Source organism: Stigmatopora argus, chromosome 15, assembly GCF_051989625.1.
Source record: "Stigmatopora argus isolate UIUO_Sarg chromosome 15, RoL_Sarg_1.0, whole genome shotgun sequence".
Taxonomy (NCBI): Eukaryota; Metazoa; Chordata; class Actinopteri; order Syngnathiformes; family Syngnathidae; genus Stigmatopora; species Stigmatopora argus.
The window spans coordinates 4,943,955-4,970,508 of NC_135401.1; the positions used below are offsets into that span (position 1 = coordinate 4,943,955).

Genomic DNA, 26,554 nt, shown 5'->3' on the forward strand with positions numbered 1-26,554 from the left:
GCCTGGAAGTGGCACGCCAGAAGTGGCCCACCAGAGGGTCCGATCTGTACAATGTTACAGTGTCAGAATTCAATGTGGAAAGAAATATTCCTGAGGAAAAGAGTAGCAATATGATAATAATAAAATATGAACTTACTTGCAGACGAGAGGCGTTGTGTTGTTTGCCAGAGCTTTTTTTTTCTCTTTCTTTCTGCAGTCGCCATATAAAACACAGCCTCTTTGCTTTTGATGTTAGCTGGAAGCATGCTTAACACTGACAAGCACCCCGTAGTCAAGGGAAAAGCTTCTGTGTGCCCCTAAGCTACTTATTTATGGCTTTATCGTTTTTGGTGGAAGATAAACAGCATGTGGAAGGGACAAATAGGGTCGGCTGAGCCATCTTTTACATTTTAGTATTGCAGTAAATGATTTTTTTCCAGGCATTGCTTTTTCATGCAGAAAAATGTTTCCTTGATTGAACAACAGAAAATTATATTCCTTTAACTCATTGATGGCGATAGACGTTCAAGGTTTGGCATCGATCGAATTAATTTCGTCAAAATTGGATTGGACATCTATTGCCGTCTATTGCAGTAATTGAGTTGATTGTATTTATCATTTATATAACTTTTGGTTTCTACTGTTGTGTTACATTGTGTGTTTTGTGACTGTTTTGTCACAAGGTTTGTTCATTTAAAAGATGGTGAACAATTTAATTCGAGCTGATTTTTACGTTAGAACATCCATACAATCTTAATTAATATACAACATTATGCCAAACTTCCAGACTTCTCCTTGAGCATAATTAGGCAATAAACAAATCAAGCTTAAATAAAATCAACGCCTTTCTGTCGATGCTTCTATTGCTTTCACATCTAGATGAATCTCGTTTGTGTTAATGAATCAATTAAGCATCACTGACTCCACACTTCCATCCGTCTTTATTAATGACTTTTTCCTTTCGCCAATGATGTATTTTTACAACCGTCACCACCTTCTTGTAAGCGGGCATGCGTGGGTCGTATATATGAGAGCCATCTCTAGGGGGTCAAAGAGAACAAAATGGAGGCATTATTACAAGGCGGCATAGATCTCGCTGCCTCCTTGAAATGAAGTCATTGTACCTTCATTAATGAGGAAGCACATTGTGTGGATCCGGCATTATTTATGGTCCTTGTCATGGATGCACACGTACGTACCGCTCAAAGGATGTAAAGGCGCTCATTTCTCACGTCTAGTTTGTTAATGTGTGAGAGTCTGCTATAAAGAAAGCAAAGATGGGTTTATGACACCAACGGAAGACCATTCATCCTACAATGTTAGATGGATAAGGGTGCTCTCTTTTTTTGAAAAATCCCCTTTGTAATCAAGTGAAAGAGTAATTACTAGAGTGTTCTTAACCCGTGATATTTGTATTTAATTCCAACTCTCGCGCGTGACCCATACCGAGTTATAATTAAAGTCCGTCAATGAATTCTCTGCAATACCGAGTGACGGTTTGTGGGCGTTTGATGGATGGCGCGCAGACCCACAAACATATTTGTCAATCAAACGGCAGATGAAGGACTCCCCATGAAATCCATTAAAAGCAATTTAGCCGCTATAGCCGAGCTCACAGGTCCATGACCACTCAAACTCCCCAACCCCCAAACCTGTGTCTATTTCTTTATTTAAACTTAATTACAGGATGGGATTTCAAGTGCTTCCAGTCACAAGTTCATCCTAACTTTTACCAAGAAATAAAATGGTGCTTTCATTCATACATACACAGTCTTACACCTACACGCACCATAATTGATGTCCATAAAAATGTGTTGGGGTAAAAAAAATGCATTTTTAAACCCCAAATATCCCTCCAGCACCCCTAACAGCGATCAAATTGAAAATTGTCTTTAACAAGATAAGTTCATAATTTTTCGAACCTAAGTGTGATTGCGAGCGTGAACGGTTGTCCATCTCCTTGTGCCCACCAATTTAGGGTGTCCCCCAACTGGTGTCCATAGTTGGTACACGGTTGATTGGTCGCCGGTCTTTTGGTCGCCGATCTTTTGGTCGCCGGTCTTTAGGTCGCCCGGAAGGTAAGTGATAATTACCATTTAAATCGTTGCTCAAATTCCCTAAATACAAACTGCGAATTACTATTTAGTCATACTTAATGCCCTAGTAATTATTAGGCTAAAGAAAAGCTCCATATTTCCCGGACTTTTATTGTTTTTTGTTGGAGAACTTGTTAAGACCCTGACTGACATAGCTTCTTAAAGGGACAATGCATGTACATACAAACTCTTATACACTCACACGTCGGCTCAGCGAAACTGCTCAGGGCCATTGTTGGCTTTAATTGATGCGTAGACCGTGTTGTTTTACCTTGTTTTGTCGCCGGTCTTTTGGTCGCCCGTTGTCGCGGTCGGGGCGACCAAAAGACCGCGACCAAAAGACCGGCAACCAAAAGACCGGCGACCAATCGACCGCACACGCCATAGTTAGCTCGGATAGGCTCCGGCACCCCCTTGTAAAGGATAAACGGTTCGGAAAATGAATGAATGACATTGTTAGTGGCTCTCCCGTTCATTAGCCCTGCTGATTTTTCCCCACTAATTTACTGTGCATTAACGCAATACTGGAGCGAGTGTGTGTGAGATCATGCGACGATATCGTCCTCCCGTGACCTCTTCCTGTTCCGCTGTCTGCCTGCATGCTCTCCCTCTCTCTCTCTCTCTTTCTCTTTCTCTCTCTCCCCCTCTGCTCCCTGCTCACTCGCTCACATCAGACATGTCATCCACCGTGTAGCGCTCTGACACTCTCATGGGAGCTGCCTGACCCAGATCTGTCTTCTCCATTGCTGCCTTGACCACACACACACACACACACACACACACACACACACACACACACATATACACACACACCTATTTGAACACAGATGCACTTGACATTTGGGTCACTGACAAGACATCAGGTGAGGAAAGAGGAACCCAGGTGACAAGGAGAACCACTGAACCTTTGCTTTGATTTTGGCCCCGTGAGCACAACATGCGTGCACACGGCTCACAGTTTTACCTGTCAAGGCGGGATATTCTCTCACTTGTGCGGCTTCTCCCCCAAAAAAATAAAAAAATAAAAAACCTGTGAAGGCCTCGCTATTCAGAACCGTTCCAAGCTCAAGGTGTGTTATTTTCTCGCTGGAAGGAGCCCTTGTTCTCTTGGCAAGATCACATGGAACTGGAGCAGCCAATAGGGTAGCTTGCTCAACAATAAAGGGTCTTTGACTGCTTTTGATCATGAAATACATTTTAGAATGACCTTGGAGAACTAATAGTGGAAAATCACACAGGCTTTTTTCCTTTTTGTGTTTGGAGAGTCATGATTTTTTTTTTTTAATGGCTAAGCCGCAGTGGTTTCAAGTAAAACATTGTCATGTAGACCACAATGGGCAAGCAAACAAACAGCTCTGTCCTTTCCTATCCAAATCAACCGATGCATTTATGCTATAATAAAATTTGTCCCCAGAAATTTAAGTATTCTGCGACTGAAAGGATAAGTAATATGAATTTGTAAAGTTAAGGCCATGGGATTTCATCCTTAGCTACTGTTGAAAGCGCTCCATAAATCGTAGAGCTCCTGCCGCATGGTTCGCCAGCACAATCTTGTGTAAGTAATAGAACCATTCAGGGTTTCCGAGCGACCCGTTTAATCCTTTTGTGGTCAAATCGGATTTTTCCCCCCCTTAAATCTTTATATTAAATTCATATGGGACAGGTCAGGATAGATCTCAAACTTGTGCCCCCACATTTGACATGCATTTGTAGTATTAGCCTTGCCCGCACATATAGTTTGCGATCGATTAAAATGAGTGGAATTTGGTAAATAATTTCTTGGTAATGCTACAGGGTTGTTTTATTTTATTACAATGACTGTAATGATAATTCTGACATGAATGTTAATGCCATCACATCATCAGTTCTTTCCTGTTCAAAGAAGGATCGAGTTTTGTAGTGCAGAAAGTGAGACATATTTGAGAGAAAATGTGCTAAATATTTACTCTGAAAATCACTAGTCACCTTTAGCCATTCATTCTAATGTGTATTTAACCGAAGCATTCCCCCTTCTTCTTGTCTCCCCATAATTGTGAATATTTAACCGTTTCACGTTATAAATATTGGATTGATTATATGAATCCTGACGGTTATCTATTATAATGTATTGCTCCGTTTCCATTGCTTACATGTCCACCTAAAATGTTCTCTTGTGCTATATATAGAGCCTGATCATTTCAATACGACTGCATAATTGATCACACTTGTTGTTTTCCTGACAATGTACACACAGTTTCAGCATTGAATTAATTGTGCTAGCAATGAGCTTCATTCATACTAATGACAGGTGGACACCTATAATGGGGGGAGGGTATGGGGGTCCTTATGTGTCTGGGGCTCTATATGTATGTGTGTGTGTGTATGCTATAATAAGCTCCCTGTCTCCCTCCCTCCAGCCTTCCAGTTCCACTTTCGGTGTGATGTGGGTGGAAAAGGAAGTGACCTATATAGGCTATGCAGCTCTTTTCTCTGCTACAGCTTCCTGCCTGTGTGATAAGTGTGCCTATGAATATGTGTGTATGTGGTGTATGAGAGAGAAGAGATATGAATAATTCAGAGGATGCCTCAACACAAGCGCCTTCAATAAAACCATCCGCCTTAATGAGTCTTAATGACAGCGACGGCGTGGAGACAATCGGAGTGTGTGTGTGTGCGTGTGTGGGTTGGCCTAGGGAAGCAATTGTATGAATGCTAATGTGTCTGCACGCAGAAAGCTTTGCGGTGCACGTCTATCCCAGGCACATGGGTGAGTGTTTTGCTCAGGTGCCGAACCGAGCCCAGCCCAGCCAAGCCGCTGCCTTTGCCCCAGGCTCTGTCAAGGTTGCCCGGGGTAATATTACCTGAGACTTTGAAAAGAACATGAAAGCTGACTTCTCAGCAGGGGAGGTGAGAGAGAGGAGAAGCCGGATGGGGTGGAGCGAAAGGCAGCCCCATAGCTGCATCCTTCCCTCCCATCCGCTTGTTTCTGGGCTTGAACTCCAAAATGACTTCCTTCCTACTTTTCTTCTCTCTTGACTGAATTTCAGCCCATTTTCTTCCATCCTCACTGACAGCTTTGTCACCCCAGTAATGCGTTCTTTCTTTGTGTATAAGTACTTTACTTACTACATTTATTGTGACACATTTCACAAGAAACATTTCATCTTTAATTGCTTTGAATGTGACTTTTAAGCCACTTTAAATGCTTTGCTTTCTCAGACTTTTTGAATTCCAGGGATGCTCTGTTTTTACCCTTGATTTTAAAAAGATGATGAAATTCAACTTGACAGTACGAAGGACACATATTCAATATTTGTGTTGTTAAAAAAAAAAGTACAATTAAGCCTGTCAATTGAAAATGTAATAATTTATCCCCTGAAATTAGAATTGGGATTTTCTATTGGTGCACGCAACGGTACTCGGACGTTTGGTCGCCGGACGTTTGGTCGCCCGGACATTTGGTCGCCCGGACGTTTGGTCGCCGGACGTTTGACAACATGACAGAGAGTTTACTGTTGAAACCAGCTCTCAAAATTATATTCATGAGAGAGAGAGAGTTTAATATCTAAATATCTACTGTTGAAACCAGCTCTCAATATTATATTCACCCGGGCGACCAAACGTCCGGGCGACCAAACGTCCGGGCGACCAAACGTCCGGTCACGCACGCAACACCTTGTTATTTTGGTTCCTATGCCATTGACTAGGGCTACTGACTATGTTACTGCAATTTAGCATTAAAAAAAAACAACCCAACAAGCATTTTTTTAGGTCTAGGGTTGTGGCTCAGCAAAGGCCAATCTATCCAATTTAGTAAAGTAACCATGTGATAGGGACAAGATCCTTCTTATAAATTCAACTTTGTGCCAAACTGGAAGAGGTACTGAATATTGCAGAAAAGTTGTTGAGCTGGCTGCTTTGGGGCAACTTGGCCAAAGTCATCCATCACGGAGAGCTAGTCTACCCACCTTTAGTGTCGCAGCTGTTTGGGCTGGGCCACCGGTGGCCCCTACATCTGCTGCTGGCTCAGTGTCGTTGGGGTCATCTGTGACTGCGTAAAACACACCCGCCAGTGTGGCCGTGTCGCTGTGTCGCCGGCAGATGGACCGAGATACGCAACGCTTCAGGTCAGAGGCCTGTAAGACACATTTGGAGTGGAAATGAGTTTGAGATTGAAAATGATTTCATATCTTTTTGCTGCTCAACCTACATGGAAGGAAAAGAAGCTGATGGTCGGCAGTAGGGAAAATGAAACTGTTCTTATTGGCTTGATTTTACTTCTCAAGATCTTCTAGAAATCAAAGAATGCAACTATAGAGCTCCCAAGGCTTTTTTTATAGACCTCGGATCAATTCTAGTAAAGAATATAGACAAGATATTTTCTGCCTCATGTAGTCAACGAAAAATTATTCATTAAAAATGCCCAATTAACCTCTTTTGCAAATCTAAATTCTACCTAAAGTACTCTTTTTAAGTTAAGTTTGGAATAAAATGTCACTTTCTGTCTTCTTCTGTGATATGATTCTTATTAATAGTTGAAATGGATTATCATCTTTAGTTTATTTACCCAAGTATTCTTGGGCAAATATGTTAAGTCAAATAAAATATGAATGCTCAGCTTGCTCTCGAAATTTATTATCAGCTCAAAAACATGATAAACACACCTAGAGCCTACAGGCAATTATACGCCTTACAGTGGATTAATTTAATTAATCAGCCCTGAGATTAAAAAAATAAATAATAATAATAATGAGGATTGATGCCTATTTTCTAGAATATACTCATATAATTTCCTTCTATTCTGTCAACAAATAGTGGAAGGGTAGCAATTTTAGCTAGTGTCCTCACTAAGATGAATTACCTCAAAGCGTGCGAGACTTTGAGCCCTCCCACCAAGTGCTCAGGAAAACATGATACATTACTTAGTATTTTAAAGAGGAAAAAAATGTTATGTCTGTTGTCAGTCTCAAATGTCCATTTTCCAGTGGAAAGAGGTTGTGAAGGGAGTTAGTTTTTCAAATTTCATTGTAAAATGTGTGAGCATCTGAATACTTAACCTTCTTAAAGTGATTTATTGCTGAACTTGTATACAGAAAAGATATTGATCTCCGTGGCGCTCTCAGTAGCCGTTTATGGGGACAATAAACACTTATAAATGTCATCAGACCGAACACACACAAGCTGGTTAGCGTCTAATGATTAGTGGATCTTCGAGTTATTTATGACTTTCTGTTTTGCTTATTAAAAGTCAACTTGGAGGCAATAGCAGTCGTAAATAAGATGTTCGTAAGGCTGACATCCTTACTTAAGTGCGTACAGCACAAATAACAGTTGAAATGACCTTTTTGCTTGATTACATTGATAATGATTCTATTGTAAAACTTTTATTTTATTAATATTGCTAAAATTAGACTTTGATCAGATGTGGTTGTTGACTTTATTTTTACATTTGACCCTAATAAGACTTCACCCTCTCAGGAACTCTAAACCAGAAAAGTGGAAAATAAAATCAATGGATGGATAGACACTAGTTGAATGGGTAAATGAAAAAAAAGTTGTTTTAGTTGCAGCAAATTAAAGGCAAGCATTGAGTCCATTTGCGACAGGCGTTTTTTGTTCGACCTGAGGTGAGCGTGGTGACAAATTGTGGCCCTCATTGCTTTTGTCAACTAAGAAGTCAGTGAGCACAAAGGAACATTTGAAGTGGTCAGTTTTTTTGTGGCATAATGTGCTGGCTAAAGGAGTTGTAGTTCATTGTATTGAGCATTAGAAGAAAGCCTCAAAGATGGCTCTGATTTTCTTTGTTCTGCTTTCAAACACATTATCTTACCGCCGCCCACGTCTTCCACGCCACATTATTGAGCCTGCTTACACCTTCAGTTTTTTAATGTCATGTCGCTTCCAGACAGCAGCAAATGGAGTGCACTGACCAGCACTGAGTAGTAGAAGATGATCAGAAGCCCTTTACAAATGTAGAGTGATCAGATTTCCCTTATTAGGAGAAAGACCTGTCCCTTTACTACTACTACTACTACTACAACTTAGCAATATCAAATAACATTATCAATCAATAACGCAGGGGCGCAGCAACAGATTCAGGGCCCTGTACATGCCACATTTCAGAGGGCCATGTGTATAAAACATGTGAGCCAAAATAAATAAATATATTTAAGGGGGCTATTAATATTTAAAGCCATTTTCAGTCAAAATGCTGCAGCTCTTGCTGCAGCCATTAACTAACTAACTGGTTCAATTTGTTAAAGATATAAGCGAAAGGCTTCACATGAGCATACAAACATCGATAGCAGCGTTATTTGTTGTATTAAGTTCATTTTTCTTTTTTCAGTATTTGACTGTTTTTGTTCCTTTTTCACAGACAATAATTGATCGGTCTTGCCTGTCAATTCTGACTGTTAAATCACGCCGCAATGGAACATCAGTTGATAAAGACGCATCATATCAACACCAATGGCACTCTAATAAAGGCCGAAGTCATACGCCGAAAAAGCTCAGGTAAGAAAATGACCTAAAAATCATCCTGAGTGAAAAAAGAGCAAAAACCAGATGACTTATTAGAAAAGTTAGTAAAAAGTGTTCTACTGGTCTGAAAAATATATTAACAAATTTAACAAATGAAAATATAATGTGCGGACTGGCCAAAGTGAGTGAGTCTATGTTTACCTTAGCTGGAATTGGTACCTGTCTGTTATTATGTAGTAACGGACAAAAATATGACAATCCACCACATTCCAAAATATAGCTCCCACTGCATAGGGTGGTCTCTTGGATACTATATTCCCTTGCTGTAGAATTCCATTAGCCGCTTGTCCGCCTGCTGCTAAAGGTGGCATCCATTTGCAGATTTTATCATAGACCAAGTGTTACCCTGCATTTGTCAAAGTATATCCACGCACAAGCGCACAAGCACACACGTTCGCTGCATCTAGACCAGCCCATAACGATGCGCCATGTTCGGATGGTGCAGAATTTGTCTCTTGGCGGGATGACCAGGTGGCAGAAGAACAGAAGGCTAATGGTCTAATCACACTAATGTCTTTTATACCGTGTACGTAGGAACCAGCCACAGTCCGTATAACAGTAACGACCTATAGTGACTGCTGCTCTCTGTGATTGCAGTCCAGAGAAGCAAACACAGACAGCCTCAAAATCAACTCTGATCCCTTATTCTACAAAGTAATTCAATTTTCTGTAGAAACAATTCAAAGTCTAGCTAATTATGCATCCATGTGGATGTCAAAGTAAATAAAATGGTTTAGATCTGGGTGTATTTCAATAGAATCCAAGTTCTCTGTAAAACTCCCTGTTTGAATCTCAAACAAACTTTGACTACAAATACAAAAACGTCTCAAGTCAATCTCCGGGGTGAAAATGTCTGAAGCAATCAGACAGGAAATCACAAGGGCTCTCAATTCAGGGCATGGTACAATAACGTGTGGGACTTCTGCAGAACCACGCAGGTGGTACGTACGTCCCACCGTGACGTTATCAGCCACTTGTGAATATACGTAAGTGCAACCTTTGTTTTTCATTGTTTTGTCTCGAAACAAATACAATTTAAAATATTGTATGAGTTTGAATTTTTTTCTGAATGAGGGCATGCATGACAAGCTCATTACAAAAGTATACACGTATATTTGTTCATGAAAATGTAAAGTATGGACAGACTGCGATCCTCGTTGACAACAGTGCTTCATTTGGAAAGGAAATGGGAAGTTTTATTTGCTATCAATGCTAAACCTCGGTCTGGAAAAAAAACAGACATCTGCATCAAGCCTACGATGACATTGACCAAATCGTAGATGTTTCTGCAGGCAGTGAAATTTGTCAGATGGATTATCAAGCTTGAGAATACACGTTGTGAACACAGTCTTACTTGTAGTAGCTGCAGGGGGGTGTAATCTAGCCTTTCGAATTACAAATCGTTGTTTCTGATCAACAATACAGACGAACCTTGTGCTGTGATTAGAATTGAGATGGATAAGGCACGGTTCCCCTTAGCGACAACTCTTGAACGACCAAACCAGTCCGTATTGGTGGGAAGCCCAGCTGTGTGTGTCAATAGCCATAATAATACGTGGATAATGGCAGGCCTGTAGGTTCTCGTTATCGCAACTGGTTGAAGAGACTTGTAAGGCTGAGACACACTTCAGCCAGCTCTATATGGGATTCGGTCGAGGCTTTATAAAAGAAGTTATGGTGCCCACTGTGGATTTGGCTGAGTATATGTTGTCATTTTGTGGAGCATTTCTGTATAAGACATGAAACTGGGCATACTTCCTCCTTCCAAATTTCATGGAATTGTCAGAACTGAGTGCAATTCTTTTCTTTCTCCAGTGTTTGACAGATCCCTCAAATGTTCATGTTTGGCCTGCGTGTTGGTTAGTGTTGAGAGAACGAAGCACACTGTCTCACTTTATTGTAGATTAATTCAACATGGTTTGGCTTATAGAGGTATAATTATCGGCCCCTACAAAGCAGGTCACCGTTAACACCCATTATCCCGCTATGTCCTTGTAAACAGCCAAACATTATTTGATAACATTATGTAGCATTCACTGCTGTTTCAACAATGGTCATCCTGGAGCTATTAAATCAGTGTCTAATGGTCCAGATGTCCCAACGACCTACATACAGCATTGTCCATAGTGTCAGGGTTTGAATTATTGCATGGAGACACAACAAGAGCTTCCTTCCCATTGACGCTGACGATAATTGTGTGCGGTAAACATCACATTGGAGACTTCAAATCAATTCATCTCTAGTCGACAGTAGCAGCGAATGAAAGTTCATTCGCAGTCGGCCTCCCCCTTCAAATGAATTGGACGTCTATCGCTGCCAATGAGTTAAACAGATGAACCTGTCTCTCTGGTAGTGCGCTTTATATGTATCAACCTCCTGTGTTTACTCTTTTTATGTTGTCCTCATCTAGCCCCTCCTTCCATTGTGGAAATGATCCCCCTCCAGGCTTACATCATTCCATATGTGAACAATAGGAAGGTATGGCAGTGTTGAATGCCAATTTTCGGCATCCCAGCTGTTGCGTGCCCAGGAAACCAACGAGTTAACACGAACAGGGGCATCGGACCCGTTCGGATACGACCGCCATCTGCGCAAGGGATCATAGAAAGACCTAAAGCGTTCACCTGAATACAAATTAGCGCAGGATTATTCGTAGAGAGCGTGGCGTCACGTCAATGAGTCACGATTTATAATGAGTCGGACGGCAAAGAAAGCTAACCACGGTGCACGCAAGCCGAGCTCGCCAGCGGGAGACGGCGTTCTACATATTCACAAGCACGCGTATGTGAATAAGCCGCAACACGTGTCTGTCGCAGTCACTGCGGGAAACTGCGGCAGAATCAAGTCAGGGTTGGGATTTAATTGTTTAATGCCAACGTGACAGACAGGGAAGCATTGAAAAGTGTGGCCTTGACACACACACACACAGACACACATACACACAACACAAACACAACAAACGCACACCTCCCTTGAGCCCTTCCGGCTATGACAGAGACTCTATGGGACTGAGAGAGTCTATTACCGGGACTGCAGACGGCCCTGAGGTACACATATGGGAGGAAGATAACGCACTGAGGTGGCAGAGGAGCGTGGCGCACACGTTACGGCGATGTGTATGTGCATTATAATTATAATCACTGTAACTCACAATGTGTGTGTATGCAAGTGTGCCAGTATGCAGTAAAAATGGGTAACAATGGAATTTCTTCTCATCTACCACAGCCAATAGCTGCCCATGCTAGTCGAGCGAAGAAAATAGAATTACTGTCAATTTGTATTATTGCTAAAAAGTATAGTAGGATTGGTGTCAAACATACGGCCATCTTTCAGTGCCATTGACGGCACTAGACGTCCAATCCTTTTTAGCCATGACGGGCAAATGGACTAATATTTGGTTACAGTCCATCATTCATTTATTTTCAACATCGTTTATGGGGGAATGGATCGCACGCTACACCACACCCAACCAAGTCAGGCGAAAGAACCACTGCACCAGTAGGTGGCCCACACAGTGCATGTTAAAAGGATTATTTTTCCCAATAGGTCGTAAAAACACATGCACTGTGATTGATTATCACATAAGAATAACCATTACATGCTTTAATCAACATTCTCTTTGCATCTTCTACCACTAATGTATCCAGCCGCACCCAGTGTGGCTTCCACTTGCGAAGCCATTACGCAAAATGACTTGCACGGCTCCCGCCGGCTTGAAACATGCGATGCATTCCACTTTCTGGCCTCCACGGCAGCCGCGGCAGATGAACTTAGCCAACAATTTCAGGATCAATCTCATCACTTAGCCAATTAGACAATAAGGAGACAGATGCCCATTAGGAACCAATCGATAGTCGGAGCCACGGCCTGATGCGGGCCGTCTGTTTCTGCCCACCGAGGCTGCCTCGTTGTTGGGCGTACGACGTCCTCGTGCTGGAAAGTGGGTGGCTTGTGTTGTGTTTTTTTTTAGATGGACAGGAGGATGATGACAGCTTGTGAAATGCTGTAAACATGATGAAAAGTGTATCATGTGGGCTGAGACAAACAGACGCTGGCATTAATGACAAAGATTAAAAGCAAGTGACCAGTTGCCTTAAGTCTGACAGGCCTTTTACACTTTGGACAGTTTAAGTGGGTGATTAAATTTGGATTGTCAATTTGAATTTGTTATTTTTGAAGCGCTGCAAAATTATGCCAGTACTGCGATCGAATGCCATTAGAATATTGTACCTAATGAAGGGATGGGTTGACTAAACAGGCATGTGTTTGGCAGCAACCAAAATAAATCACGGCCATATTTTTAAATTTAAGAAGCACTTGTGGTTGGCACATATTTTTGTGGATATGAATGCATACTGGTAAAATCAAGGCTATATTTCTGTATCCAAAAACACATCTAGATCGCGAACTTAGTGCGTTATGTTTGTCTCAAAAACAAATGAGTGCACAAGCACCATTGTTTACAAGAATAACTGGATATGTTACACAATAAATAAAAAACAACAATACGGTTGTGTTGTCAGATATTGTAAATTGATTTCTTGACTCATATATCAAGACTCTTGGTATCAGCATAACGTTAGATAATCGTTTTTTGATCTTATCAGAGCTTCCTACCCTAACAGTGACGATGAGAACGCTTGATGCTGCCTTTTCATTCACTTTCCCCTTGCACCCAGCCATTTCTCCCCTCCAAAATAATGTCACGCTCCTCCCCTTTTCATTTCAGCTGCAGAGGGTAGATGCGGCCAGACCGAGGGAACGGGGGAAACTGTCTATCAGAGGCGGGCCAAGTCGGGACACGGCCCATAAGGAGCCTCGCTAGTTATTACCCCCGCTACCCGGGCCCATTTTATCTTCATCAATTCTTAAACTCATAAGACTCCCCGCCTCTCTCCTTTTCCAAATTGTACCATCGATCAAGCAAGTCACCCCTACTCCTTCCTTTTCTCCCTCTCTCCCCAATTTCTCACTCCTTCTCTAGTTAGTCTTTGCTGACTACAAAACAAGCCGAGCAGAGAGGTTGGTCGATTCTCCAAATTCTCCCAAGGAACGTGATTGCAGTGCCCCTCTATAACACTCATTTTTTTTCTCCCTCATCTTTGCTTCTGTGCAACTCCCACCTCTACTAAAGGGTAGATTACACCGCTTGCAGGTACGCAACATTGGCTGCGTTCACGATGTCGTAGGTATTCTCAAGCATGCTAATTCATCTGACAAATTTCACCGCCTGCAGTCAGCGTAGGATTGATAGAAAAGTCCATCCAGAGAAACAGAGTCTGCCCATACTTTGCATTTTCATGAACAGATAAAATATTTGTTTAGTTTTTTATGATCTTGTCATACAAACTCACAGAATATCATTTACTTAGTGATAAAAAAGAGGCAAAAACATCTTTATGCTTAGCTCTATTCACGTGGCTGACAAAGTCGTCACCGCAGGACATACAATACATCCATGTTTCTTTTGCACAAATGCGCTTGGATTGGCGCGTCTTTATGATTTCTGACTTTTTGCCTGATTGCCGCAGACATTCGCAAACGGTAGAGATTGACCCGAGTCGTTTTCGTAGCTTCTCCCGGTATGAATTAGTTAGTCCCTCAATCGCCAAGACTCTGCCGGTCCTGTCTTTCTTTCCTGGTATCTCTGAGCTGTTCTTTTCTCTTTCTATTCCCTTCCTTTTCCCTCCATCTCAGTAATTATGTGTAGAGACAAAGGCCTCTCATTCTCCCTCCTCCCACTCAGAGCTGTCAGGACTGGTGTAGGAGAGAGTTAATTTCACACCCGCTGCATGCTTTAATTAAAAAAGGGTGAGGCAGGGGAGGGGGGCGCGGGAAAACAAGGAAGGGAACATGCACACATCATACAGAAAGCAGGACCTGGTGGCAAAGAGCAGCCGTTGCGAAGGTGCTGGCGCACAGCGCCTACAGGTATGCGCGTGTAGTTGTGTGCCAGGTGTGTGGTTGGCAATTTAAGACGTGCGGAGGCGTGCGCGGCAACACGTGCAGAGTTCGCATCTTCGTTCTTCAGGTGGATGACATGCAGGGAGCGTCCCTTAACGGCAACACGCAGCTGTATTTTTAGCCAGGGGCTTTAATGAGGAATCAATAGGATCATAATGGTTGTGAGGAGCAGTCTTTCTCGCACATACACGAGTAGAATGGATTTCATCCCCATTGGCAAATACACAATCCTACAACACTTATTTCACGCATATTCAGACAACGCCTAGAAAGTACGGGTGCAACCATGGTTGGCGAATTGCTAAGCAAATACTGGCTACAATGAGTCCTCGCTCACCGCATTCACTTTTAGAATTTCTTAAGTTTTTGAGAAACGATTGGATGGTTAATAGGAAAGACCATAAAATCGGATAATTTATCATTCGCAGTCAATGATCCACCGGGCGAGACGCGATCTCAATGAGACATGCACGTTAAATCTGCAAGGTCAACCTTTCAGACACTGTGACGGTTCCCTAACCATGCTGTTCCAGGCTAGATAGCCTAAGACTTTCAGTATGTTTTAGACAATTACAGTCAGATCCATACATATTGGGACACCGGAACAATTGACCTTCCATCCCCCAAACAACATATGACCAAAGCGGTATTTACTGTCATAGAATATTACATCTTACCAAGATAACATAGCTATAATGTCAAAGTGTAGCTGTTTCATTAGTTTGGTTTCAGCTTTCACAGCTTCTGTTGATTATTCATCTGCACTGTGTGTTCAATAGAGATAAGCTACAAAGGACCTTTTTTAACGTGAAGATGTGGACATACGGAACATGATGTAAACACATAACTTTGCCTACTCACTTTGCTCTGAGGACAGGGGTGATCATTTTATGATTGCAGCGCAGGGACACCGTGTTCTTTAAACCGCTATTTTACATACAAATAGTGCTGGCTGAGCAACATACATTTATGAAATGTCAGCTGCTCCCTTCAAACCATTGGCACTCATGGAAGATGGGGAATGTATAATGGGACCCTGACATGTAATAAAACCATGCCAGTGTGCTGTGATACAAATTAATGAGATTCACTGACGGCTAATTATCTTCTGTAAATATAGAATAAATATGCTGCAGTCATTGGTCATGTGTGAGCTTCTAAATAAACAAAACGGCAAAAAAGGGGTAAAAGTATATGGCAATTTTAAAGTTACTGCTTATCCTGAGCGTAGGGAATGGCCTAAAACAGGGGTGGGCAAACCGGTCCTCGAGGGCCGCTGTGGGGGCAGGTTTTTGTTCCAACCGATCAGGAACAGACATGTTGACCAATAAGATTTCTGTAGAAAATATGAAGCACCTGACTGCAATCCACTGATTGCAATTGTATGACATCAGATTGGTGAAAAGGTGTCTTCTTTCTGGGTTGGAATGAAAACCCGCACCCACTGCGGCCCTTTGTGGAATAGTTTGCCCACCCCTGGCCTAAAACCTAACCCCGCTGATGGGAAACATCTCCTGCGACAATTTAAGAAAAAAATACCTGATAAAACAAAGCGTATTCACGTTTGATTTTGTTTCGGAACTTCCCCAGCCAAGCTTTTCGTAGCCTGAATATTTCGTGTGCAGAGGAACCATTGTAAAACCTTAGTATACCATTTTGAAGGCCATCCTATCATTGTTGTGGAAAATCCCTCCCAAAATTGATAGGAATCAAATTGAGCTCTTCTCATCAGTTCGACTAGAAAGCCGACATCACACGCATCATTAATACACGTGGCGCTGTGGAAATCTGCGTCACGCGCCAAAAACAGCTGTAGCCTCCCACGCCTCACCTACAATCCCACAATGCAGGCAGCCAGAAGATGTTGAAATAAGCTAAAGCAGAGCCACGCTGCTTCCAATTAGCAGTCTGTTGTTTCACACTGTAGGCGACGGAGCTTGTTATGCGAAGCATGGAGAGAGTCTGAAGAGCTCGGCTTCGCCGCTCCCTACCGTGCAATCAAGCCTCTATGACTCTTTGGTAGTCGCCAAGCGCTGATTGCCGCATTCATCCACCGCTAGCGTCACTCCGTGTGGCGCGGCTGTATCACATTTGTATGGAGAAGCGAGAGAAACCTGTGGAGGCAGGTAGAAAATGGCCCGACGTGAGGGCTTCTGTCTCGCCATTCCTTGCATCCCTAAGTAGCTCTGATGAACCCAGCGGCGAGACGTCAGATCAAGGCAAATAATCATCATTTTCTTGTGCAATCATAATTTAGACTATGAGTGCTAATGCAGAGTTATAAGCGGCAATTATGCGCCTTGATTAAAACCTAGACAATTGCAATGAAGGATTCAATTACATGGCGGAGACACAGACGCTGTGTTTGCTACTCTTACTGCACTCTGGACCGAGCGTTTTACAGAAAGCTCGCTGATTGTCTGATAATTGGATTTGGGTGGGTCCGATTGTTCTACAGGCGCAATCTTATTTAGCTTTTGCAAAACCTGCCGTCAACTCAAACGCTGTTTAATCTTCTTTCCTCCCAATCTAAAAGGGATATTTCATTTGAATGAATTGGTCAATTGTATTGTGAGATAACTGCCATGCGATATGCGATGGATAATTCAAAGATTTATAGGGATATGATGCATTCATTAAGCATCTGCCTAAATGGAAGTGAACGGTACCCGAAACGTAGAAATGACTCTGTAAAATTGTACTTTGACAGGGATTTCTATTGAAACCGTGCATATTTGACTTTTAATAGTGAATAAATAAACCGTTTATTATTAATTATTGCAGTTATTGGAATGAATCACAATTTTAATCTTTTTTAAGACCTACAATTCTCATTTTGGTTCATAAAATGAATGAATGAAAATTCATCATACTGTATATTAGTTTAGTCATTTGCATTCATTGTACTTGATAAATAACAACACTGGAATCTATTCAACTCTAATAGTTCAAAATCACGTGTCATCAAAAATTAAAATGAATAATTTTAATATTTAGCGCATTTGCCAAAGAGTAAAACTACAGTTGAGGATTTCATCCCATATAAAACGCAGCTATGATTTCACCAACATCGTTACTAAATACATCACTGAAATATTATTACTGTTACGTTATCTTGTCAGCAAACCTTATTGCCAACACTTCCTCCATTTCAAGTGGCGAACCTATAAATTCAATTGTAATTGATGCAATGTAAGCCCTGTGTACCCATTATCATTCTCTGTTTTCATTTATTTCATGCGTTTGCATCTGCACAATTGATTTAAGACGGCTATTACAGACGTTTTTTTCAGCAAATAAATGGTTTGGATGGCTTTTAATTCGTCTGTTTTTGCTCTCCTCTTCTCACTTAACAGTCAGGCTTGTGAAAGGAGGAGAATAAATAAATGGCGAGAAAGCCGACGCCTCAAGGCAAAGGGGAAGAGGGAGCGGCGGGGATGTCCATGGGCTTAATGCACCCTGAATGCTCGGGGACATTACTGATGCGAGTGGGTTACTCCAAATCGCGGGATGGTGGGACCCCTGGAAGACCTAATGGCTCATTGAAAGGGGTCAAAGGCGATGCGCTTTGCTTCATTTAGCGGCCGACTCATGATGGATGAATGGAGGGAGGCTGGGAGGTGTTGGGGGGGTGTATGGGGGGGACTATGGCATCCTGCAGTGCCTGTAGGGAGCAGGGTTCCACCTGGGGACCTCCTCTCTGCAATATGAGCAGTTGTAATGGGCGCTAATGGGAACAGACACAAGCAGAGTCAAAGGTGAATAATGTGTTTTAAGTCAAAACTCCCTTGTGCTTTCTGGCTTGCAATGAATTTGCTTTCATGAGGCGTTATGTCAACAGGAATAAAAGAGGGAAATCGGATGAAATGCTTTGAAATGGTCGCGTATTTTGAAATTGAATATGATGATTTGCAAATATTAGTGGTTACGAATGTACAGTTGGTAGCAGTTTGTTTCTCTAAGCAGGTTTCCTTCAATTGTAAATGTAGTTCTTGTAGTTTTAATGGCAATCTGACGGGAAATTGTAAATACTTACTTTTGGGATGATTTAGGGATTTTAGTTTTTTCAATTCAATGGCAGATCTGCTCTCAATCCAATATGAGTTATGATAGGGAAGATTTGAATTTTACACTATACCACACATAAGAAAATCTATATTCAAAAGCTACAGTTATCAAAAGGGCATCAAAACTACCAAATTACTCCTGGGGAAAAAAACAACCCAAATATTTCAGATCTATTCGTTGAATTTGGTGATTTCTTTGCGACAAATAGAGCAGAGGTCGACAACCTGCGGCTCCAGAGTCGCACATGGCTCTTTTGCTTTTGGTCTTTGTAACTGAAAAAAAAAAACAGTAATTAATTTGAATGTAAATCAGCATGTTTATTTGTTCAAATGAAACTGTAAATATGAACAGGATAGTGTTGTTCTGATTTGAAAATATTAATTCAAAATACCCTCACTTGAGGTATTCATCTCCCAACAGGCAAACGATAATATAATTCAAAATTCATGTTCGCAGTTGCAATAGTGAATCTTTACCAGGTTCTACATTCTAAACCATACTTTAATTAGAATACTGAAAAACTACCGTATCTATCATGCATCAATTCTTGGACTTGAATCTGTAGCAAAAAAAACATGGTATAACTTGCACCATGTTGAATCAAAGCCACCAAAATATGCTTTGGTGAATGTTCAAACTGATAACCTGGCTAGTGAGTGTTTCTTTTCCCATTACAAGGATTTGAGACAGAATTGCTCACCCAAATAATGAAGACGTTCCACTGCCAAGAAAAGTCATTTGTGCATTTTCGGGTTTCTGGGCCGAAAAGACCAGGAGAGCGATTGCGCGCTTGGCTTAGTGAGGAGAGTTCTCGGCGATGCAGGGAGGGTTGGTTGTGTGGGAGGAGGCAGTGAGGCAAGCTCCTAGGAGATGCGGGCAGGGTCAAAGGTCATTATTGACTGAATGAATTTTTAAAGAGGGCCCTCGTCTGAGGGTGGAAGGGAGCAACTCTGCCTGTCACACCGTGTGTGCGTGCGTGCGCAAAGTCATACCAAATTCTCTCACATCTTTTTGGTCCTCATTTAGCTTCTTGCATGCATTGAGAAAATGTTTTAAACCTGCTTCACCATATTTTAGTGCACAAAAACAATATAAAATGACTACATAATTAGTTGCAGTAATGAAAACTATACGTGACACAAAATAACGTTGATAAGAATACTGTAATGCACAGGAGAATATACAAATTAAACTAACCTGTGTCACAGACAAGCAGAAAATGTCATTAATATATATATATATATATATATATATATTTATATATATATATATATATATATATATATATATATATATATATTTATATATATATATATATATATATATATATATATAAATTTATATATATATATATATATATATATATATATATATATATATATATATATATATATATATATTTATATATATATATATATATATTTATATATATATATATATATATATATATATATATATATATATATATATATATATATATATATAACTGACATTAGCCAAATTAAAATGTTTTGTTTGTTTTTAATTGTGTGACTTTTCACATTAATGGTCTTATGTGCTGGTTCAAACCAAACTATATATAATCTGATTTTGATTAATATATTTGCACTAATGGAATGGAATCAAAAAGGTTCAGGAAATTTCTGTAACCCATTACAAAAGTTGCAGTTTAAAACAGTTAAAAAATATTTAAAAGAATACTAGGGGTAAATGGTCACTGCTATGAATGTTTGACGTGCCAGGCTCATTAATTAAACACAATATGAATAATTTATTATACTATTTCTGAACAAAAAAAATAACCTTTTCGTTTGAAAACAAATTGAGCCTGCTTAATAATCATATTTTATCTTTCTCTCAAGTTCAGTCCTATTCGATTTAGAAATGCAATAATTATATAAATTTTAGTCTGAGTAGGGTTTAATGTCGTAATCATTAAATATTCATGAAGGTGCAATCCTTTTTTTAAACAGATTTAGCATTTCGTAACTTGAATTTCTTCCGTATCTTGGAACAAAACTTTCCCATTGAGGCTTTCTGTAACCTGAATATATTTTGTAAGTAGAGACATTTGTAATTATACAATTCCTCAGTAAACTGGTTTATGTTTATGTTGGGCACATTTATTTGTGCAATTCATGTCTGGATGCCAGTGCATCTTTTGTATTCTGTCGAGCCGCATGTGATGGAATCACACTAACCAGCACGGCAAGCATTAGCTTGAGGAATCGTGAATTGATTTGATTGTATATTATTAATGCGCTGTAACTCAAGCCCAATAACATGCTTATGCCTTCCAAGGCTCTGAAATTTCCTTCCGCATGAGGAAAACTTTATTGATTGGCCTCAGCAATCAATGCTGAACTTGATTTTACAACAGCCTCGGAGAGGCGAAGGGTTTTGGAGGGCGCGAGTCGAAGGAAAGCGGCTCAGTGAGGAAATAACTGGATTTTTCTCCTCTTCTTTGCAAAAAAGACTTACTGCGAGGCCACAACCCGCAGTTCCTTGGACGTCGAGATTGAGGCTAAAGCAGAGCGAGAAGCCAGTTTTTGTCATTTCTTATTATTTTTTGGTACGGAGAGAGACGGCGGACAACGGGCGGAGCGGAGGGATTGGCAATGTATGGTCAGGGGCTCTGGCAAACAGCAGATGAAAAGGGAGGAGGGTATTCAATCATACTAATGAGGGAGTAGAGGAAAGGGAAAACTAGACTGATAAAAGTGGATGCATCATGGCAGGTTTGGCAGTGGCGGGCAAAGCGCCAGCTTTTCTAGACACCTCCCCCCCCAAAGCCCCCTTTACAGCCCAGCACTCACACACATACACACACGCTCCCGAGAGCAGCCATACTCATTAGCGCCAAAGACCCGCTGTTGGACGGAGCTGAAACACCAGCTAAAAGCCACTCTTTGTTTCAGTCTTTGCTTCCCTCTCTCTCTCGCTCTCTCTTTCTCTCTCTCTTTCTCTCTCTCTTGCTCTTTCTCTTCAGCCAATTTAACCCTCCGTTCTTTGTCTTTTGCACCCACATTTGCTTATCTCCCATTTTTCTATACCTTGATAGCTTGAACCTCCCCTTTCTTTCCCAATTTCCATCTTTCTTGACAATGTCAATCTTTCCTTCTCTACTTTGCATCTTTTCTTGTTCCCTTGCATGCGTTCTCCACACACAATCCCCCCTTCAATCCCAGCTCCCGCGTCAGAAGGATGATTTGGGGGATTAGGCCGGTGGCTGGGTTGTTGCTGTGTCAGTCTAACAGGCAGGGATCTGGACCAGTGCTCTACGCAAATCCCATCTTCCATGCTTTTCTGCCTGGCCACTGCAAAGGAAGGTCCTCCTTTCCTCCATCTTTCATCTCGCTAAGCCCCCTTCACTGTCTTCTTACTCTCCTTTCCTCCTTGTGGTACTACCACATATTCCAACATAAAAAAAAATCACATCTACACTAACATTTTTACAAATATTTACTATTACAATGCAATAATTCATTTACTATTACAATGCAATAATTCATTTATTCAGAATACCTGCACGCTTAACATTGCATTATTCATGAACTTTACACCAGGTGGCGATAAGCCACCATTGTGTCTATAGCTGGGGCATACTAACAGAAGCGAGGCACTCCATTTGCACCTTGCAACCACTCTCTCCTGTTACTCTTACATAGGCAAGTTGGACGGCAACCACGAGCTAAAAACGTTGATAAAAAGACTGCCACGTGTGTGTGCTTGAATTGCATTCATTGATTTTTTTGCATATTTTTCAGGAAAGGCAAAACCTAATTTAAAAAAAACTGCAAAAATTATTGTATTGTAAAATTAGCCGTGATGAGCTCGCTAATTAATTTTTTACTGTAAAAAGAAAGGCATTACTTTAGTCAAGTTCTAAAAGTCTCTGCCACAAGAGTCGCAAGAGGTTGTCTTGGGATCATATTTATGTGATAGAAATAATTTTGCCGTGGGTGTTTAATGCGCAGATTAAAATTCTATAGCACCCAAGAGAGAAACCAACAAAAACAAAACAAGAGAGGACACAAAACTGCAGAGGAAAGAAGATGCACTTAAGAGCAGAATGCATTAAGAGAAAATAAGTCCAGAGGATCCAAGCGTATCATTTGGTGCTTCAAGTCAACGCTTGCCTGCTATCACTTTCATCCGAGATGTCATTTCGGGCTCAGCGTCAAAATCACAAAAGAGTGACACACAGAGAAACAAAAACCAAATTCAGTTTTCATGCTTCCTAGCAACAGAAAGTGCTCGCCACGCATAAATGCGCTAGGACGGAAACCCGAAAAACGGAACAGTTTGAAAACCCACAGGCGGCAAGAGTAAGAATGCTGACGGAAAGAGAAACAAAAAACACTGTGGAAGTTGCCGTGGGATCAAATGCAGTATATCCATGCGATCTGGAGGTTGCTTCAGGCAACTTGAGCATGATGTCACCTAAGCTGATAATTAGCTGTACTGTTCTGGTCGTCAGCCAGTTTGGGGTGCATACATACCCTAACAATCATTCCCACTCAGATTCATAACTAAGGAAAATTTTGAGCCAATAAAGCACGTAAAGCAATGTCCTTGGAATCTCGAGTCAAAAAACAACAACAACAAAATTACATTTTGGTATTTAGTTTTTTTGGTACACGGTCGATTGGTCGCCCTATTAATTATTAGGCTAAAGAAAAGCTCCAAATTTCCCGGACTGTTATTGTTTTTTGTTGGAGAACTTGTTAAGACCCTGACTGACGTCCCTTCTTAAAGGGACAACGCATGTACATACAAACTCTTATACACTCACACGTCGGCTAAGTGAAACTGCTCATGGCCATTGTTGGCTTTTATTGATGCATAGACTGTGTTGTTTTACCTTGTTTTGTCGGCGGTCTTTTGGTCGCCCGTTGTCGCAGTCGGGGCGACAAAAAAAACGCGACCAAAAGACCGGCGACCAATCAACCGCACACGAGTTTTTTAGCTAGGTCTACAATGTCTTGTGTGTCTTATGTCTGTCTTGCGACTGCAACCAAGAAATTTCATGAAAAAAGTTCTAACCTAACCTAAAAAACAGTACACACCACACCGAGTACAACTGGATCCCAACGTGCAACCTTAGAACTGCAGAGCTCCAGGTGATGCTGTACCCCAAAAACATGCACTATCTTAAAGTGGATCAACCCGCGCACTTTTTATATCATGTAAATGCAATGTATGTGCACTTATTTCTGCAAGGATGAACATAAGCCCAACAAATATACACAAGCTAAGAAGCCTGTTTACATGCCGATGCACTCGCACTTCATTATAAAGGAGGCTTTGGGCCATAACGGAGCTGTCGTTCCTGGCCATTGATCTTAAAAGGGCTCTGAATGCTCTTTGCATTCAAACACGCATTCGTAGTCAACGGTATTAAAGGAAAACACAGACCAATATCTATACAATTCCAACAGGCTTTTTTCACCATTGGGGGTTTATTCATGCATATTTAGTCATATTTGGGTTCTTACCTTCACATAAAGTCATTCCCCTTTGCCCCCACAAACTATATTTAGGGTGATCAATTAGCCTGGAATGCATATTTTGGGAAGTGGGAGGAAAACTGATTACCCAGGGAAAACCCACGCAGGCAAGGGGAGAACATGTAAACACCACACAGGGAGGTCGGAACCCACCGGGGAGGGTACCCTCCATCTAAAATCTAGAGGACGGGCTAACCACCAAGGATTTTATTAATAATCATTTTAACAAAAACAAGTGAAAAGGAAAAAAAAGGCTGATGGATTTTATATTGTCTAAAATGACTTGATCCAAAGGACTGGGATTTTGTATAACACAGTACTTTGTGTGCCTGGTTTGGGTTTGGGAGAAGGAAGGACCTGGATCATCTTTTGCATTCTGTTTGATGCTCTGTGTGCAGGATCCTGCAGGCTGTGTCAGATCACAAGGGAGGACCACACACACAGACACACACACACACACACACGCACACACACACACGCATGAGTAGCGAGCGCCACTCGTTCACACGTTTGGAGAGAACCACTCGTGTAGAACTTCCACATGTCAACCCATGACAATGCAGGAATGTTTGATGCGTGTTATTTAAGATCACCTTTTTGAAATCAATATTGCTGCCATTGCAGAAAATATCATCAAAGATAAATGTGTTTTTGATGGATTTTTCTAAAGAGATTATTTAAGGTGCTGAATGTTTTTGGTGTGCAATTCCATCTTGCTTTCACTTGTTACAGTCATTTAGCAGGCACTCAGCCAAAGTCATACAAATGATTATAACCCCTAGTAAGCCTAAATGTAAAAACCAATGTATGTTTTTAACTTATATAGTTGGTTTAAGTATACTTAAAGTTGACAAAAACTACAACCCTAATTTCCTGGACACCAGGTACCACATGAGCATTATAAGAAGAGGCAAAAAGTGAATTTTCTTTATTAAAAAATAATCATCATTTTCACTTTTATGCATAAAAAAAATTCCAGAATGTTTACATTTAATGCATTGGCTGCCATTCACACTGATAGACATCCCATTCATTAGTGTAGCCTTCACTGCCGGTCTCAATGGACGTCCATTGTCGTCAATCAGGAGACAAAACAATGTTAATGAAGAAAAATAGACATTTTCTGGATGAGGATCTGCCCGAAAAGTCCATTTTTTTAATTTTCCCCCCAAGCCTTCACCTGACATAGCATGGCACACTGCAAGGAGAAAAGCTTTTCCAAATGATGGGTCTACGGACGCAGCGTCTCTGACCTTGGCTGAACTTGCGAGTGCCTGACTCCAGCTGCGCAACCATTAAAGAGCTCCACAACAGACGCCGCCCACTGCGGAGAGCCATGGGTCACAATCTATACTTGCGCACATTCTCTTTCTCACACACACGCAAACATGCTCATTGCCACCCAAGACAAAGCAGCACGGACTAAGTCCGCACATAGTGGATTTCTATTTTTATATATATTTGTTCAAGCTCTGCATTTCTATACATGGGGCAGCCCAGTGGCCGAGTGGTTAGCGAAATGGCCTCACAGTTCTGATATCGAGCGTTCAGTCACAGGTTCAGACCTTCCTGTGTTGTCCCCGGGCTTGGTGGGTTTTCCTCCCACATCCCCAAAACATGCGTGGTAGGCTAAACACTCAAAATTGGTGTCCTCATGGATCGATATTTTGTCTCACCAAAGTTTTAAAAATCAAATGCTAAACATATTTGGTATACTCCTGGATTATTTTGTTGCCCGTAAACCTTCACTTACTTACTGCCATTGACAAAGATAGGAATCCATTCCGATTTGGGGGCCAGTAAATTATCTTTTTTGATCATCGGAGAAAAATATGTTATGCTTACTCGTTAGTGTTCTCATCCACATCCAAAAATTCAATAAGGATAAAAAGAAAGCAAAACTACTATAGTCATTTCCACATTCCCAAGTCAGGAATTGCATTTGTTATTAGGATTTAGTTTAATACCGTCATCCATGCCACCACATGCCGTACCGTACTGACTACAGTGCTTATTGTTACATAACCTGCGGTTTTAAATTTGCCAAAATATGTTAAACAGAATGTTAGAAATACCTCAACTCCACGAATAATCAGATAGTATTTGTAAATCTGCCTGATTCCAGACTCAAACAGAGCTAATTGGTAGATAAAATAGAGGATGAAAAAAAAATGGTAGTCTGAAAACAGCATTCCAGCATCACACAGAAGCATCCGTTATCAACATTACTGCAGAGAGCCGCTGTGGGCGGCTGGCTCGCTTCTGGTCCTGACAGGAAAAGAGGAAGGCTAATTTTGTCTGTCTGCAGCGGACCCACTGGGGCACAACACTAGCCTGCTGCAGACGCCATCTCACAGCAAGCCACCCCTCTTTGTGTAAGCTGCTCAAGTCCCACACCAAAACCATCATTAAAGTGTT

General features: G+C 41.2%; 1 long non-coding RNA gene across 4 annotated transcripts in view; it reads right to left on the bottom strand.

The window, feature by feature from the left end:
• LOC144089535 (uncharacterized) overlaps positions 1 to 26,554 on the bottom strand; it is a 37,015-nt gene that overhangs the window by 574 nt on the left and 9,887 nt on the right. For 2 of the 4 annotated variants that reach the window (XR_013305097.1, XR_013305096.1), the window contains exon 2: positions 5,846 to 6,190. This is a non-coding gene — a long non-coding RNA (uncharacterized LOC144089535). Of the gene's footprint in view, positions 1 to 5,845; positions 6,191 to 19,326; positions 19,651 to 26,554 lie in introns of those variants that run through there. The other 2 variants (XR_013305098.1, XR_013305095.1) reach the window with 2 other exon arrangements.